This window comes from Pinus tabuliformis, chromosome 7 (assembly GCF_031772625.1).
Source record: "Pinus tabuliformis cultivar Carrire ecotype Pingquan chromosome 7, CPIR1, whole genome shotgun sequence".
In the NCBI taxonomy this organism is placed as follows: Eukaryota; Viridiplantae; Streptophyta; class Pinopsida; order Pinales; family Pinaceae; genus Pinus; species Pinus tabuliformis.
The window spans coordinates 497,263,915-497,281,236 of record NC_142293.1 but is presented as its reverse complement, the minus strand read 5'-3'; the positions used below and the strand labels follow the sequence as shown (position 1 = coordinate 497,281,236).

The 17,322-nt window shown below is 39.0% G+C and overlaps 1 pseudogene; it reads left to right on the top strand.

Moving 5' to 3' along the window:
• Window positions 1–2,041: 2,041 nt before the first annotated feature.
• Window positions 2,042–3,329, top strand: LOC149248221 (strigolactones hydrolase CXE15-like; annotated as a pseudogene).
• The last annotated feature ends 13,993 nt before the right edge of the window (window positions 3,330–17,322 follow it).

The following is a 17,322-nucleotide window of genomic DNA, read 5'->3' as shown; positions in this document are numbered from 1 at the left end:
ATAATCACTATGATCCTAGATAATAGAGTCCTCCATGAAATGATAATTATCATCTAATGCATATAAGTGTGCACATCAAAACCATGTTGCTCTGGCACACCCACTAGATTTTAAGGGTTTTAATATTTTAGTGAGAAGATTTTTAAAGGGTTTTAATATTAGAAGTCTCATGGTGTTCCTTTGCAACATTTCATGCAATTGTTAGTTAATAAATTTAATTAAAAGGATAAAAAAAGCATAAATATAGATTTAAATCTCAACTTCTAATTTTTTTCTTTCTGGAAAAAAAAATTATATTTTTGTGAGAAATGTACATGGTTAGGACTTAGAAAAATTTGTCCTTTAACTATTTCTTAAAAAAAAAATGTATATGTACATATTTTTCGACATGATTATTCAAAATACACATATGATAATCTTCTACCATTGTAGCGAAGAAAAAAATGTATGCATAGCTGATTTCAAATTGATTACCATGACCTCATGGGCATGTCCTTCCATGAATTCGTGGATTTCGTGTCTTTTGGTTGGACATGTACAACATTGAACATGTACAACATCTTTTGAAAAGCAATCCACAAGAATGTTAAGCTCCTTATATATGTGCTTACAAGAGTACCATTCCAATATTAAAAATTCAATTTTAATTTCTTTGAGAAGATGACATAGATGAGGGGTATAAAACCCAACTTTTTCTCTTACCTAGTCAGCCACCCGCATGGAGTCACTCATAATCTAAATTTCGTAAAATTGTATTTGTTTGTTATGTTGAGCAAGGCCCGTAGAGAAACTAATTATTCTTTAATATTCGATCCCATTCCTCGAGGATAAAAAATGTGATGATAATGAAATTTGCTACTTTAAAAAAACTACCCTAGTTCCTCGTACCTGATCATGGTTTGCTCATTAAAAAAACCCCACAAAAATTCTTACTCCAACAACAATATGATTGATATTCTTAGCTTCTTTTCTTTTGATTCAATATTGAAAGATTTCCAAATTAAATCTATAACCCCTCTAACTACTTCACAAGGAATGTTCTTGTCCTAAAAGGTTGCAATATTGTGGACCACGAGATGGTATGGGTAATGCAGCTGGAAAGACTAGAAAATTATGAACGGGAGAATCAAAAACCCAATCCAAAATATATTCCACCAGCACAAGTTTATATCATCTAGATTTGGATGGTTTGAAAGAGGATTTGAATAACTACCAAACTTAATGATGGTAAGAATATATATCTATATATATAATTTTTAATTTTTAAATATTATGAATAAAAATATGAAAAAATTACAAATTTACACTATTAAGTATTTTTTCCAATTTCACATTTAAATATAAAAATAAAATATTAGTTAATAATGATGAACCACACACTTAATTCAAAAAAGCCAAAATTTTCTTCTCAAAATAAAATACGTAAATTTTATCAACTTTACCATCAAACACTGCATCGTAATGAATACCGTATCGCCAAAATAAAAAGATATGATACATCGAAAAAAATCTCTTATTCAACTCAGGTCTGGATTAACCCTGAACTTTGGCATCTCTAAACCTTGTAATCAATATATCTCCACCATCAATCTGTCTTGATGGAGACAACTCTCTGGAGCATCGATCAATATGTGTGGATGGAACCAGGCTGGGCGTTTCTGGCTTATTATTGTCATCAATATCACGTATCACATCATGGTTCTGCGAATTGGAAATAATTTGTCGCCGCTAGGAAGCACTCCGGCCAATCGTATTTCTAATAAAACTATGGTTGTACGACACTTGATGTGTATGTATGCAGTTTTCATGGTACCTTCTTATTTCAAGGTACAAAACATGGTCTGTTGGTAAATTGACCACACCTTGGAGTCGGACCACGGGATAGATTTAGCATATCGTAACCAACACCCCTATGATTTCTATAGATAAGCACAAGCAGCTGCATGATAAAATCGTGTTGAAGAGTACCAATCCTGTAACAGTAATGGTGAATTCAGAGGAAATCTTGTTGCAGAGTTTGTTGCGAGAGAAAAGAGCGAAATACGTCAATTAGATAAAAAACAATCTGTATTATTATAGGTTAAAATAATCTTCTTTCTTTAGTTTCAGTTACGTGACCACGTTTATTTGAGAATGAGTACAGAGGTAGCCGAGGAGGTGTGTGGATGGCTAAGGGTTTTTAGCGACGGCACCGTGGAGAGAAGATGGAGTGGGGAGGAGGAGCATGTGTAGGCTTTCACCGTGCGGGTGCCTCCTTCGGGAGACACCTTCGTGGAGGGAGTGGCCACTAGAGACGTGGTAGTGAACAACTTCACCGGAGTGTGGGTGCGCATTTATCTGCCTCAACAGCTGCCACAGGAGAACCAAAGGCTGGGTGTAGTAGTTCATCTCCACGGTGGAGTGTTTTGTACGAGCCACGCAGACTGCCAAATGTATTATCAATTTTACAGTTGCCTAGTAAAGGTGTCCAGCGTGATATGTGTTTCGCTGGATTTCAGACTGGCTCCGGAGGATCGCCTCCCTGCAGCCTGCGACGATTCATTCGGGGCTCTTCTGTGGCTCCGTTCGGTAGCCCGCGGAGAGATCGAGGAGCCGTGGCTCAGTCGGTACGCGGATTTCGGGCGATGCGTTCGGATGGGCGACGGCACTGGGGGAAACCTTGTTCACGACGTGGCTCGCCGCGTTCTCGCCACTCCGGCAGTCGATTTACTGCGTCCAGTTCGCGTGCGAGGAGGTGTTTCTATACATCCTGGCTATGTGAGATCCGAGAGAAGCAAATCGGAGAGAGAGATTTCTCCCGATTCTGCGCTTTTGAGTCAGGAAATGGTCGATAAGTTCTTCAAACTGTCAGCGCCAGAGGGTATCGTGGCCACCAGAGATCATCCCATCACCAACCCAATGGGACCTCACGCTCCACCTCTGAAGGAATTGATGTTTCCACGCATGCTGGTGGCCATTGCTGACAGAGACATAATTAGTGACACGCAGCTGGAGTATTGCAGCGCCATGAAAAGCGCAGGTCATGACGTGGTGCAATATATATCTCAGAAAGTTGGTCACTGTTTCCATCTCAACGAGACGGCCATCAAATATGATCCCAACACTGCTGAGGAAACCTCTAAACTCCTGCACGCCGTAGATTGTTTCATCAAAAGTTGCTTTTAACGTTTGTTACAGACTATGTCATATCTTTATATCAGTTTGCTTTTAGAGTTTCTTACGTTCTCAGTCATTGGACTTGTACTACGAACTGCAGTTCTCGCTCATTGGACTTGTACTACGAACTGCAGTTTTGGATTTTGTTTTCCATGCGGGATTAGTTTTTTTATATTTTCTATTTAACAAGTTCAGTTTTCTTTGGTTTATTTTTTATTTTTTTAAATAATGAGTGAATTTATATAATGCCTTGGTGGATAAGCTCCCCTATTAGAAATTGGGTTAGTATCTATGCGATATGTAATAGGAGTTTTTAATTTGTTTGATCTTGTTTAATTAGGATTTAGTTAAGTTTTAAGATATGTTTGAGTTCTAAGATATATTTGGATTTTTGATCTCATCATTTAAGTTAGCAAGTGTGTTGCTATGCAACCAAGGGATTGTATTTTTGATTTCCTATGAAAATCAAAGATGTTTTCTCTTTTGGAAAATAATTAGTGATCTCTCTCAATAGATTTGATCCGTGTCCATTCTTGCTAGATCTGTGATTAAGATGGATCTATATTGGTAGTCATAAGATTGCCCTGAAAATGCATTCATTCATGGACATATGTAGATTTGCAAACCTGTGGAAAAACATGGTCTTTGCACGTTTAGTTTTTATATTTATATATATGTGAAAGTTTATTTTAAGGTATTTTTTAATTATGTATATATGATGTCCATTTTGGAATAGGGTTTTCAGAATTTTAATTTAGTTATCAAGTATTATTAGGTGGATGGTAAGGTTTTAATTTACATGAAATATTTTTAGAATATTTTAATTTATAACTCAAGAAAAAAGTTGTAAATTAGTTAACTTTTATGATTTTTTTAATTTTAGAAATGTGAGATGTATTATGAAATAATGTTTTCATGCTTATTGTCCATTGGTACCTATTGACATTTACCAACCATTTAATTTCTATGGTTGAGCTAGTTATAATTTTGATTATTTTTATGTATTAAATGTAATCATGATTTACCTAGTATATTCATAGCATATGCTTAATGTTAGTGATTTTTCTTTTTATCCAAAATTATAAACTTCTAGAATTCAGTGCATATTATTTAAATTTAAAAATTTGAAAATACACAAGTACAATTATGTTAGTGAAAAAATGAAACATATAAAAACATGAGTGATTTTTCAAGATGGAGAAACTATTTTGATCACACAATCAACCACTTATGTAAATCTCTTAATAACACACCAATTTAGGAAACTAGTTAATTGGAGAATATATTGCAACGTAACTAGATCCAACAATCACTTACAAACTGGGAATAGAATCCTTCTTCATCTAATAAGCACATCAAACACGTAGTAGTTAAGACTCTAACACTCCCCCTTAACGACTACCTGTCTTAATCTTGATCAACTGAGATTCTCTATAACACATCTTAATAGATTCTTTACAACACATGAATTACAACACCTCTTGATCAACAATGTCTATACGTGGGAGAACCTTTTAGAAATGGAGCAACGCGCAGCATCAGAACCCTAACTGAGAAGGGTTAGGGTTTTCTCTCAACTCACTGTTGCAGAAACCGTAGTTGCCCTTCGCCCTTTGCATCATCGGTATCACCGTTATGGTTAATAGACTAGCCACTCCCCCTGCGCTGTCACTTGGATTCCCTACCCATCTCTCGTTGTCACTACTTTTCTCTGCAGTATTTCGGATATGGATGTCAACGTGGTTGACTACTCGGAGGATCCCAACCCCGATGAATCCATCTGGATGAGCCCTGATCCTACCCCGGAGATGACGGTTAATGGAACATTGAGCACAGAACATCCATTACTATAAGGTTTATCTCATAGTCGTTCTGCCCGGGTCCTTCCATTCCACTCTGTGACGTTGGAATCCCCCCATCAAACTCCCCCCTCTATTAACCCTTCTGCAGTCGGACATACCACTGCTTTTTCCTCCCCTCCACACACGGCTAATCTTCCACACCCACCCCATTCCTTGGTTATACCCAGACTCTCTTCCTCTCCATCTGGGTGTTTTAACATCCCCACTATAAACCCTCGCTCTGGCACCCTCTACCTCAATGGCACGCACTGGGCATGCAGGATCCTCTTCAAGAACACCCCACTGCTCGCGAACATGCAAAGAAAAGAAACATAAGTATGTTAAAGCCTCCCGCAAGCAACTGGAACTCTGTTTTGGCATTGGAGTGCATATGGGGGAGGTGGTGGATACCACCAACAAGATATTGGTAGGAAGGATTTGCGGATGAAAATGTCAAATTACGACTATGGGTCATAGAAATTTGGGGGCACATCCTCACAGAGCTCCCGACTGTTATCACTTTGGCCCCGAGATGGTTTGCTCTGAGTTTTCTGAGGGAGGATCAAACTACATGGGTCTTGTTGCGCTATTGGCATATCGATATGGCTCCTGTTCTGCTCAAGTGTTGGAGCCCTTTATTCAACCCTAAGCATGAACAATTGGGTGCAGGTCCGATATGGGTCAGGCTACCAGGTCTCCCCCTTCATTTTTGGTCTAAGGATGTTCTTATGTGCACAGGGAATGCGCTTGGTAATTTTCTTGATTTCGACAAGTCTTATGAATCATCTGACAACAAATCCATGGCATGAATTTTGATATATTTAGACATTCGAGAGGGACTGGAGGAACATATTACCTTACACTAGCAAATATTCACTCGCATCCAACTCCTGGACTATGAAGGCATGCCTTTTTTATGCCAAAGGTGTCACAAGGTGGGTCACCTTTACAAAGAATTCCCTCTAGTAAATCCTATGGTTTCCCCCACCAAAGTTTCGGTTGCAACGACTCTAGGTGAGCCATCATTCGTTGATGAACCGTCTTCTTGATCGCTGCTCCCAAGTCGCTAAAATTGCAGTGATGCATAGATCCCGACTTCAACTACTCCCAGGCCTCCCTCTCCACCTATGACAAGATCCTGGGCTATTGTCGTAGCTTCTCATTCATCAAGTAATTCTTTACCTCTTTACTCTACATCTTTAGTTATTTCTTTTGTTTCTACTTTGCACCATCACGTTGCATTTGCATACATCCCTAGCATTTCATCATCCCCTTTATCTTGTCCACTCGACCTACATTCTCCAACCATATCTACCACTCTTCCCTCCATTCTGGAACTGGACACCAATGCCTCATCAAAGATTTCTACCTCCTCTGGTCACTCCCACTCATACAACTCTGGTCTCGGGTTTCTCATCCTATCAAACATTCCAGGATTGGGTTGATTTCCCCTCCTAAATCTACCGAGTCCTCTAGAGGTAGACACTTAAATATATCCAAGGCTATCATTCAGGCTGGGGTGGATGTGGCATTGGGAAAAAAATCCACACTCCACAGGGTTCTTAGAGCATCGAACACCCTCACCTAGTTACTATCATAAAATGGCTCTCTTTCAATTGTACAGGTCTGGCGAGCCCTGCTAAAAAATCTGCCCTCAAAAGATTATTGGATTCTAAGCCCACTGACATCATCTATCTACAAGAAACCCTCACCAATGTTGACCATATCATCCATTTTCTACAGGCTCTGAAACCGGGCTGGACCTTCCATGCACATGATGTGATTGGTCGATAAGGAGGCATTGCTTTAGGAAACAATTCGCGTACTATTAAGATTATCACTACCTGGGGTGGAGCTGGGTTTGCCGGAATTAACATCTGTTCCTCTAAATTAGGGATGGAGATCAGGATCATAAATATATATTCTCCTTGTCTCAACCGAGCTGACTTCTAGACTCATTTGCTCAATCTATCTCTTGTAAACTTGGACGACATCATTCTTGGAGGGGATTTGAATTTCTCAATTGGTTATGGGGAATCATGGGGTTGAAATGCCTAGATAGATCCACTTTCAGATTCTATGCCCCATCGTATGGAGCAACACCAACTGATCAATATACCCATGAAAAGGTGTAGCCAACTTAGCGCAACAGAAGAATCAGAGATGCTGCCTTAGCTAGGCGATTGGATCGATATCCCATCAAGGAACATTTGATTCAAGCTCTGTCAATTATCGTCGGTGGGTGGAATCTCTGACCATTCTCCTATCTACCTTGAGCTGTCTGGGCCCTTTCAAAAGCCAAGTGCTCTGTTCAAATTCAACTCCACCTCATTGATAACCCCTAAATACACCAGATTGGTCACGCAATGCTCGTAAGCACATCCACCATCTCGGGGGAGATCCATATCTGAAGGCTTTTCTCAAAATTTACTCAAAATCAAGAGCCTATCAATAAAATGGGCCAAGGAAGAAAGAGATCTGGATGATCAATCCTTCACGACCATGGAAGACAAGCTAGCGGATTTTCTGGATTAGCATGGTAGAGGATTCATATCAGATGATGTAGAATATCATGTCACTGAACTAGAGACACAGAGGTCCAAGATTCTTAAAAGGCGTGAGGAAACTTGGGGACTAAGGAGTCAAGCTATATGGTTAAAGGCTGGAGATGACAACACCAAAATGTTTCATAATTGTTCAAAGGGGAGAAGGGTCAGCAATAGTTTTTGGAAATTCCCACTAAATATGGTTAATTTTCCTCCTCCTCTCACCAGCTCGCCCATCTAGGAAATTCACACTTCCAAAAATTGTTCAAGGCACCCCCTAGTGCAGCCATAGCTAAAATAGTACAGATAGCTGGGCTATTCCCTCATTATGTTGACCAAGAAGACTTTGATGACCTTATCAAACTTGTTACCATGCAAGAACTGGAAAGCAATATTAAATGGTCCAAAAATGATAAGAGCCCTCGCTCGGATGGGTGGACAATTGAATTCTATATTGTTTTTCTCGATACCATTAGACATGATCTTCTCAACATTGCAGAGCAATGTAGGCTTACTGATCATATGTACGAGCCTATCAACTCCACTTGTATATCCCTTGTTCCCAAAGTGGACTCTCCCAGCTCATTTAATGATTTTCAGCCCATCTCCCTCTGTAACTTCCTCTACAAAATCATTGCCAAGATTATCGCCAATCACCTTAAGCCCATACTATCTAACCATATTCTGCCTAAGAAATTTTCTTTCCTGCACAACCAACAAATCCATGAAGCTAGGCACTCCACAAGAGTCCCTCCATTCCATCAAGATGAAGAAGCTCAAAGGTGCTATCCTCAAAATTGACCTATCCAAGTCCTTTGATCGGGTCAGTTGGCTATACATTAGAATTCTTCTTACTCATTTGGGCTTTCCCTTATCCTTCATCACCTAGATCATGAGTTGTATCACAACAGTTTCATTCAGTGTTCCCATTAATGGCTCTGCTTCCTATTTCTTTCATGCAAAGTGAGGGCTTAGGCAAGGTTGTCCATTATCCCCTCTCCTTTTCCTCCTGGTCATGGAAGGACTCATCAAACTTATTCATCAGGCAAGAAGGGAGGGGAGCATACTTGGTCTAAAGATCACAGATCATTGTACTATCACCCACCTTTTTGTGGATGATGTGCTAATTTTCTTGAATGGAAGTATCTGAGACTCCTCTGCTTTCCATGATATTATGATGATTTTCTTAGCTACTACATGTATGGAATCTATAGGATGAAATCAACAATCACCTTATCAGCTTTCTCTCTTCAGGAAATGCAGATAGCCTCATAGAAATTTCCTTTCCAAATATTACAATCAAAGACTGGCCATAAATATCTAGGCTTTAGGATGAAACCACATGGATACAAAATAGTAGATTGGACATGGCTAGTGGCTAAGGTTGAAAAGAGACTTCTCAACTGAAACCATAGATTTCTATCAAGAGCCAGGAGACTTGTTCTCATCAAAGCGGTTTTGGAGGCTATGCCAGTGTATTGGATGCCATTAGCTTGGATTACAAAAGGTATCCTCTCTCAGATACAAAAAGTATGTTGCAGATTCCTTTGGAACAAACACAAGGAAGGGAGACCTTTTGCTTGGGTACGATGGGCCCAAATTGCATTACCGATAAAGTGGGGTAGATGGGGATTAAAATACCTACCATCCTTTGCTCGTGCTCTAGCTAAGATGGGTTGGCTAATCCTTACATATCATAATCTACGGAGAGAGGTGGTGCATTACAAATACATTTGGCCCTTACATATCATGGATTGGATTCGGCTCCCAACATGGCACAAATTAGGTATTTCTTCAATATGGCGAGCTATCCTACATGCTCTACCCACCATCATGAATGGTCTAGTTTGGCGCATTAGATATGGTCAATCAATGTGGATTGGCATAGAGTCGTGGATAGGATGTGGTAATATGCATCAGCTCCCACCCGACCTCATACAATTCCTCAAGCAAAATGACATACATAGGCTCGCTACCATAGCTGATATGAAGAATACTACCTTTTTCACTCAAGCATGGAAAACAACAAGGTTATTAGGCATCCCTAATCAATGGCACAAATCATGGGCTGAATACATAAATGCTCTATTAGAATCACATTTGCGCATTAAGGAGGGTGTTGATGAACTCATTTGGGCACATGCTGGTCATGGAAAATATAATCCTAAAGAAGTATATCCCATCATCCACACCTCAAACATTCCACTTGTACTCATCAATTGGTGGCGATCTATATGGAAGCTCAAGGCCCCTGCTCACACTAGGCTACTAATGTGGAACATTTTAAAGAACAAAACACCTATTGGGAGCAATCTAAAGCATATGTCATTTCAAAACCCTACTTGGTGTGTTTCATGCAAACAGGTTGAGGAAACAAATGACCATATTATTCTTCATTGTTCCACGGTGATTGATTTATGGTGACAGGTTCTCACTTCCCTCTCCATTACTACTCGATGGATAGGCAATACCACTGTGGACGCATGGTATCAATGGAGGATGGGGACTTCAAACCAAAAACATCACTGCTTACCATTGATCATTTGTTGGACCATATGGATGAATCGGAATGGATTTCAGGGAAAAATATATTTGCTAGGCTATATCTATTGCATGTATCTTAAATGCATTTCATGAAATTCCAGATGATGAAAATACACCTACTGTCCGGCCACTGACCACTGAAGTCATAAATCGCAATATGTCATGGGATTTTTTTTATGGTGCTACATAGGAACATGGATGTGGGGGGGGGGGGGGTGTATTCTGTTACATCAAACTAAAAACCATATTTACCGCATTTAAATGGGTCTGGGGGTGGACACAAATAATTTTTCCGAATTTATCACACTTCGTCACCTTCTCCATTTTGCACTTGTTCATGATTCCAAACATCTACAGATCTTTGGCGACTCAAAAATCATTATTAACTAGTTCAATAATGCATGTTCATGTCATATTCATACTCTCAGAAATATAGTGGATGAAGTCATGTTATTTAAATCCAAATTTGAATATATTTCTTGTCAACATATTTACAAGGAACAAAATCAGGCTGCCGACCAACTTTCCAAGGAGGGCACGGTCCAACCCAGGGGAATCTGGCTCATAAAGGAATAGCAAGGTGATGAACACTTTCGATACTATCATCAGCCATACATAGATCAAAACTACTTGAGGGCCAACAGGCCCTAATTTGTGTAGTATATTTGTCTTTTTCCTTACATTAAATGACATATACATAGTTGTATAAAACTTACTACATAACAGTTTACAGTCCACCCTACACGGGTTTTTTGTACAAAACTATTTTTTTATGGCTACGAACCAACATATGCATATGCCGCATAGTCATCTACAACATGTAATTTTCTTTATGTAATAGAAAATTGTGATTTTTCCAAGGGGATAAAAAAACAATGTCTATATGTGGTCCAAAATGGCATCTATAAACCTTAAACATTATCAAAATCTTGAAATCCATATGAACAATCATCCATTGGAATGCATGGGTACCTAATCACCGCAACCACCAGTGTATTAGGATTTCCTTCATTTATATGGTTCATTCGAACATTATCCATACCTATACCTATACCTTTGACTCCCCCTAGATCACCCTCATCATCATCTTAAATTTTCCAAGCTTACTAATAACCATGCTCTGGGTTTTCTCGACTTACCCTCCACCATGCTTTCGATGTTCCTAGGTCATAATCTTAAGGAACAACAACACTCTATAGGAATCCTTGTACATATGTTTCTTCTCTCACAAAAAACATCCTTACATGGTTTCTTCTTATTGAAAACAATGCAACAAGTAGTTTTTTATGACCACAAACCATCACACTAAGTGGTTTCTAGTTAACCACAAACTTCACATACAAGTGTTTGAATTATTGTTTCCACTTAGCTCAATGCTTCACAATTCCATGCTTACACTTAACAGATTGATGACTGTTGGACAAAAAAAATTAACTTAACACTCTACTCTATTCTCCTTGGTCCTAATACTAGGCCCTCAGGCCTAGAGTAGCTCTAATACCGAATTGAAAATGCATAAATACACCTTTTCTATTGGGTTGTGTTATATTCTTTCCACGACTAGCCCATGTAGTTAACCAGGGGGTTAGAAGGGGGGTGGAGCCCCCCCTTTGTTGCATCGATTGCGTAGCGGGGGGGGGTTCACAGGGGGTTTGAGGGGTGCAGGTAACCCCACTCTATGGGGTCTGGGGAAGCGCCCCAGAATTATTATTTTTTGGACCTTATTAGGTTGGGCAGACCTACCTATGGTTTTGTGCATGATTTTTCACACATGGTGTTGGACGCGATGGTTTTCAGTCCATGGTTTTGGATGCGATGGTTTTTGATCCATTGTATTGGATGCTTTGGCATGTATAAATATGTATTGTAACATTGAAAGGAATATAGTGAAAAATCAAGCTAGTAGTCCAGGTTTTGGGATCCAGGGGAAAATCTCTGTGTATGTGTGTTTTATGTGTTATTCTCTTGCATTATTTATTTTCTGTGTTTTAGAATTTGTATGTAGGTGATTTATGTACGGGGTTAAAACCTACATTTGGTATCGGAGTTGTTTTGGCTTCAAGGGGACACCTTTGTTGCTGAGGGGTTTCGCTCGGGCCTGTGGTAGACCCTGTTCAGTGGAAGATCTGTGGGATCGATTCTGGTGGTGAAAGAAGATGACAAGAAATGGAAAGATAGAGATCGATAAATTTAATGGTTAGAGTTTTGAGTTATGGAAAATCAAGATGGAGGATCTGTTGGTGGATAAAGATTAGTGGATTGTGGTAGATCTAGGTACTAAACCAATGGGAGTGTCCGATGGAGAAAGGAAGAAGTTGGATCAGAAGGCAAAGAGCATAATATGATTTTGTGCCTCAGATTTAGTATTTCTAAATGTATCAGGGGAAGCTATGACGAAGGCTTCGTGGGACAAGCTAGGGACATGTACCAATCTAAGTCTCTGGTGAATAAATTGTTCCTGTGGAAAAAGCTGTATAACCTCAGGATGAAAGATGGAGACTCAAAGTAGAGCATCTGAATGCATTTAATACTATGGTAAGTGAGTTATTATCTGTTGATATTAAAATTTTAGATGAATATAAGTGCATTAGTTTGTTGTGTTCTCTACCAGATTCATGGGATAGTCTGGTTATTGCAATAGGTAGTAATGCAACTGCCTTGCAGTTTGATGAAATAGTATCATCCTTGCTGACAGAGAAATGAGATGGAAAAATATGGAGAGCCAGAATGGTGATGCCTTGTTTGTACGAGAACGGTCCCAGAACAAAAACAAAAATAAGTCATCGAGTGGGAGATCTAAATCTCCAGGAAAACCTGTAAAGGTGGTGTGTTGGAAATGTGGAAAGAAAGGGCACTACAAAAGGGACTATAAATCTAAAGCTCCTGATAAAATAAAGGGATCTGATGATGCTCCTTCTGCAGAGGAGAAAACCACCTCAGATGAAGGTGGGGATGTGTACTTAGCTTCTTCAAATACACATGTCGATCATGAGGCATGGTTGATTGAATCAGGTGCGTCCTTTCACTTCACTCCCCATAGAGAGTGGTTCTGCGAGTATGAGAAATACGATGGTGGTGATGTCTTCTTAGGGGATGATAGGAAGGCTAGAATCGTTGTTCATGGAAAGTAAAGTTGAAGTTGCAAGGTGGAAGGGTTAGAACACTTCCTGGTGTTCTGCATATTCCTGCATTGGGCAGAAATCTGATTTCTGTAAGAGAACTGGATGATCCAAGTGTAAAAATAGTGTTCAAGAAGGATACCTACAAGATGGTGTTGAGCCTCAAACCTGAACCTTCCTATACACCCTCTCAGCCTTCTTTTTACACTTACTTCATCCACGAAGCTGTTAAAATCATTGCATTATAGTCTAAAAAGAGCTTTTTACATGGTTTTCTGACTATGCTTATGACTGTTGTTTGGCTTAGATTTTTGTTCAGACAGCTACAGAAACTTGTCAGTTTCTGCAACCAGCACAGGTTTCTGCAGCCAGCACAGGATTCCGCAACTATTTTGTTAAAAGCTATGCTACAGGTGTCCTATGAAGAAATGAGCGACATGGGCAAGCTACAGGTGACAGGTACATGGAACATGTCCCTTCAAATCAGCCAAATCATCCATAGAAGGTCACGGTCAACAAGGGTCAAAGGCAAAGCCAACCAAGGATTTTAGCAGTGGCACGTCTCTGTTTTGAGCACGTGAACGTTTACGTGGCACAGTCCTCAGCCCACAAAGACACCGACATACCTGGAGATCATCCTCGTAACCTGCTACCACTCCGAAGCTTTAATAGACGTGATGACAGTTACGCTAGATCTTGGCTGAGGAGATCTACGCGTCCTTGGCAACACAGTTAATAGCATAGGATTCAGTTAGTTAGTTTTAGTACTTTTTCATTATAAATAACGCGTTGATGAACGTTGTTTAAAAAGCTTTTGCGATGTAATTTTTGGAACTGTTTCTATTAGCACCGCATTGTACTTTGTTTTATATATGTTGTTGCTGCTTTAATACATGAGAAGACTACTTTGCTGAGCTCGTTATTGTGACTGTTCGTTGACTGGCTAAGGTGGCAGAGGGCCCCTACGCACTAAAGCCCTGTATAGTTGTTTTCATTATGTTTTTCTCTTCATAATCATTAGGTTGTATATAACACGCTGTTTAGATGTTTTTAAATTCACTATTGTTTACATGATCACTTCCGTTTTTATAGCTGTCAGTTGATCAATGTTTTTATGCAGGTTTTCTTAGGCAGCCCGGGCAAATTTTCATCTTTTTGATAACTATTGACATATGAGATCGTCTTGTCCTTCTTGCTAGCTTTCATTTCCTGAAGTTTAATTCCAGCAATGTTCTTTTTTTCAAGTTGTGATTTGCTTATTTATTTTTCTGTTACTTGGACATCATACTACTCATCAGTTTATGGTTTCTTTCTATAGTCAAGTGACTCTATTAGTAAGAAATCAGAATATTACTTATTGTAGTGTGATTTAGTTATCATATTGCTTAAACTCATTCATGATTGCTTCCCACAAGGTAAATTGAGCTGAAGGGTAAAGGATCAGAAGAGTTGAAGTAGTGTGATTAGTTTCCTTTCTGCAATTTAATTTCTTGCCATCTAAGATATCATATTGCTTGACTTGTTCATGATTGCTTCCCACAAGGTAGATTGAGCTGAAGGGTAAAGGATCAGAAGAGTTGAAGTAGTGTGATTAGTTTCCTTTCTGCAATTTAATTTCTTGCCATCTAGATATCATATTGCTTGACTTGTTCATGATTGCTTCCCACAAGGTAGATTGAGCTGAAGGGTAAAGGATCTGAAGAGTTGAAGTAGTGTGAATTAGTTGCTTTGCTTTTAGTTTGAGTTGCTTTAAGTTCAGTTTTTACTTTCTTTTTCATTCAGCAGCAAGGATACTGGGCCATTGTCATTAGTTCACTGTTTAATACATTGATTTCCTCTTAAGAATTGATTTCATTACAGTTGTTTTAAAGCTTTCTTTTTGAGCACTTTTAAGTTTTGGAAAATCACTGTAGAAATCACCATCACCATCCATACTTAACTTTCATTTTCGCCATCACACATTAGGGAAAGATAAATCCAAAAACAAACTAAAAAACTCAAAAATGACAAAAGACTAAGGAAATGGTTATCTAGTACATATAGTACACTTCACTTCGTCAGTTTATGAACCCCAGATTGACATTTTAAATAGAAATATAGAACACACTAAATTGACCAAACATTTTGGCGCCGTTGCCGGGGAAGTGAAATTAGGTAGCCAATTTCTTAAAAAAAAAAAAAAAAAAAAAAAAAAAAAAAAACACAAGAAAATTTCAAGGAAGGAAAATCGATAACCTCTCAAAGCATGCTCTCCTCTTGCACCTAGAGTGATATGGAGGATCAGAAAAGAGAAAGTTATTGGTTTAATAGTTTCTTGAGGATGCTCTCTTCTTGCACCTAGAGTGACCTGGAAGATCAGAAAGAGAGTTATTAGCCCGACTTGAAGGAAAATAAAAAAAAAATGACATACATAGAGCAAGAGACTCTAGGGGAAGGTTTTTAGCTAGATCCAAGAGTTCGATTTTTACAACTCCTTCTACTTCAAGGAATAGACAAGAGACACCTCCATCATCTCCTAGCCCTAGGATTCTTGGAATTCAAGAGGCAGTAGTTGACTCTCCCACACCATCCATCGAATCTGAATTAGGAATAGATCCTTTCTTTTCTTCTACAAGGAGACACATTTTAATTGAAGAAGTAGAATCACCTGAGGAAGAAGAGGGAGAAATTCCTCCTCGTTCGCCATTAGTAGAAGAACCAGAGGACTCTGAAATCTCTGAGAAAACTACCATGACAGAAGAGGGAGTAAATGGATTTGGTAGAGGTAGAGGTGGAGCAGGAGGAGGAGGAAATAAGGAGGAGGTAGAGGTAACAATGGGGGAAATAGGGATGGAGATAACTCATTCGGATTTCCTATAGTCGATGAGGATTATCGAGCAACAATGAAAAATATTTCACCATCTGTCCTCCCAAACTTTCATGGGTTAAGAAATGAAGATCCTGAAACATTTCTATTTGAGTTTGAGGTCGTGTGTCGAACCTATGATTATCTGGAAGACTCTCAAAAACTCAAACTGTTTCCTTCAACATTGAAAGGAGCAGCTTTGAAATGGTTCATGGGATTACTCACTCAATCCATTAGGACTTGGAATGATATGAAACAAACATTTTTGGATAGATACCTGGACTATTGTATGCCTACCAATCACAAGGATGAGGTATTCAAAATGGTACAAAGAGAAGACGAAAACTTGGAGGATTTACTTGAAAGATTTCAATACAACCTGAAAAGAGCAAAAATGAGTAACTTAGATGAGGAGACCTTGAAAACCCTTCTATTAAAAGCTATTAGAGATGAATGGATAGATATTTTGAACATGATGGGAAAAGGAGATATATCTCAACTTCCACTTCATGATATAGTAGAACTGTGTGTCCATCTCTCAAGAGGAAAATCTAAAACTGGAAAAGGGCCTAGAGATCCTTCTCTCATCAGAGCAAACAAATCTACAACTGGATCAGTAAGTAGGGCTGAGATTGGAAACATGCTTGATGAATTTAAAATTGATATCTTAGGGAGTCTTAGTGAGCAACTAGACACTCTTAAGATCCACAATAAGCAGAAAGCAGAAGCTGAACCTTTAGCCATCTTTTGCCCAAAATGTAGAAAAAAACATGCTCTCAGGGAATGTCCCTTGGTTGCGAAAGTTGTAGAAACATGTGTGATCTGTTCAGAGAATCATGAGACCAAGGATTGTCCTTCAATTCCTGGGCTCAAAGTTGTCTTTCAAGAAGATCCAAATACAATTGAGTCTCTCTGTTTTGTTGCAAGGAGACCTTGGCAGGGGCAACAAAATCAAGGGTTTAACAATTCTACGAAATTTCAATCCCTACCAAATTGGAATCCTTGGCAACAACCTTGGTCCCAACCTCAGAATCCTTTTCAATCATGGGTACAAGGTATGCAAAATCCTTATGGGAGATTTGCTCAATTTTATCAATATCCTCCATCTTTTCAAAACCAACAAGCTCCACAACTTCCAAATCAAAACCCACAATTATCATTTCCATTTCAACAACAACAACCTTCTCAACAAAACCCAAATTCTCAACTCTTGCTTCCATTCCAACAGAAGTCAAATCAACTTCCTTCTCAGCCATTGCCAAACCCCAATA